We start from the raw sequence: 2,282 nt of genomic DNA on the forward strand, positions 1-2,282 counted from the left end.
GGAACATAGATGAAGTATTGGACATTACAAATTACTTCAATGTTCCAAATGTCACGTGAGAAGCAGTGTTACTTAGAATATTACCAGTAACATTTACAGGAGTGGCTAAAATCTGGCTAAAGTCACTTGCACCTAGAACAATCACAACTTGGATGAATCTATGCAATGCTTTCATTTAGCAATATATCCTGCCTTCAAAGATAGCCAAGCGCAAGAAGAAGATAGCAAAATTCCAACAAAATGATGGTGAGTCTTTTTATAAAGCATGGGAGAGGTATAAAGGTATGCTAAGAAATTGCCCCCAACACGATCTCAATGTACAACAAGAAGTGTCTATCTTCTACTATGGGGTAAACGTTACAACAAGAAAAATCTTTGACTTTCAAGCGCCAATGACAAAGAAGGACCCGTCTACAATCAAGGAGTTGATTGAAGAATTTGCAAAACATTTGTGCGAATACCACAACCCACAAGAAGATTTTACAAGAAGAAAAGGAACTTTGAGCGGAACCAATGAGAACTTAGCGGTAGTGATGGAAAAGCTAGAGTCCATAGACTGGAGAATAACAAAGATGGATCAATCCATCCATGCAATTCGAGTTGGGTGTGATAATTATAGCGGGCCTCATTTGACTAAGGATTGTGACTTAGATGAGACTGGAAACCGGAAGGCTTAAGCATGCTATTCGAGTGGAGATAGATATGATGAGGATTTGAGAAAACCTAAGAAATAGTGGCTACCTTATGATAAGTATAAGAAGGAAAAGGAAGAAAAATATAGGCAACAAGGTCGCGGTTTTTATCAAAATGAGCAACCGGCTCCCGAAAAAAAGAACGACTTTGAAGCAATGATTTCCCAATTTGCAGCCACATCTAAAAAACGACATGATGATACTGATGTCATCCTTCGAAATCAGCAAGCCTTGATCCGAAACTTTGAGCAACAAATTGGGAAACTTTCGAGGAAATTCAACGAACGTCTTTCGGGCTCACTTCCAAGCAACACGGAGACCAATCCCAAAGCTCACGTCAAGGCCGTAACAACAAGGAGTGGTAAAATTATAAACCCTTTAATTCCTCTAACTAACAATGATTCATCTAGTGTGAAACAGTCAGAAGAAGAAAACAACTAAGAAAAAGCCACTGCCCGGCATCCACGGAATTGTGACCACGGGTCCACGACGTGGCCATCAAATGAAGAAAAGAAAACTCCTCCGGAAAAGCGTATCAGCCACCTCTTCCGTATCTGAGCCAGGCTAAGCAAGACAAACAAGCTGAGGACTACAAGAAGTTTCTGAAACACATCAAGGCTCTATAAATAACCATCCCATTTGTTGAAGTCGTTGCACAAATGCCAAAATATGCCAAGTTCTTAAAAGATCTTCTCACAAATCGAAAGAAGATGGAGGAAGCTTCGAATGTGATATTAAACGAAAATTTCTCAACGGCAATGCTCAACAAGTTGCTAAAGAAGATGCGAGATTCGCGAAGCTAGACACTTCCTTGTCAATTAGAGAATCTAGCAATGAGTGATGCTCTTGCCGATTCGAGAGCTAGTGTGAATTTAATGCCCTATTCATGTCAAAAGAAGTTGAATCTCCCGGAGCCAAGACCAATACGCATGGCCATTCATCTAGCCAAAGACGGTGACATTCTCGAGAGGAATTTGTGAAGATCTTTTGTTTAAGATTGATAAGTTTGTGTTTCCCAAAGATTTCGTAGTACTTGACATGGAGGAGGAAAATCAAGTCCCTATTAATCTTGGAAGACCATTTCTTAGTACCACGTGAGCTCTAGTGGACATTAGAGAATCAAAGCTGACACTTCGGGTTGGAGAAGATGCAATAACATTTGGTGTTGATCGAGAAATGAAGCATTCAAAGATTAGCGATGACATGGTCTTTTTGGTGGATATGTTTTATTCGTTTATGGAGAAAGAGATACAAGAATAGAACGCGAATGAGTTAGATGGTTACATGACTCTGAAAGAGGACGATTTTGATGTCGAACATGACCTTAAAGATCTGGAAAAGCTGAAGGGTCCAGTTAATGGTTTGGTCTAGGCTTTCATTGTAATAGTTTATTTTGAGTCTTTAGTGCATTTAGTGGGTTGTTAGTGAGTTTACGGCCAGATGGTGAGTTTACGGCCGTAAATTTGTTTACGGTCGTAAACCCTGTTTACGGCCGTAAACCCTGTTTGCGGCCCAAGTCCACTATATATAGAGGTTGTCTAGTTCATTGTTAGGTTGTTGATGCCACAGAGTTCACGGTTCATTGTATCG

The 2,282-nt window shown here is 40.1% G+C and overlaps 1 non-coding gene across 1 annotated transcript; it reads right to left on the reverse strand.

Annotated features, from left to right (window-relative positions):
* Positions 1 to 206: 206 nt before the first annotated feature.
* LOC145151620 (small nucleolar RNA R71) lies at positions 207 to 313 on the reverse strand. The gene has a single exon (XR_013732185.1). It is a non-coding gene; the product is annotated as a small nucleolar RNA R71 (small nucleolar RNA).
* Positions 314 to 2,282: the final 1,969 nt, after the last annotated feature.

Source organism: Lactuca virosa, chromosome 1 (assembly GCF_052849685.1).
Source record: "Lactuca virosa cultivar CGN04683 chromosome 1, Lactuca_virosa_CGN04683_v6, whole genome shotgun sequence".
Taxonomy (NCBI): Eukaryota; Viridiplantae; Streptophyta; class Magnoliopsida; order Asterales; family Asteraceae; genus Lactuca; species Lactuca virosa.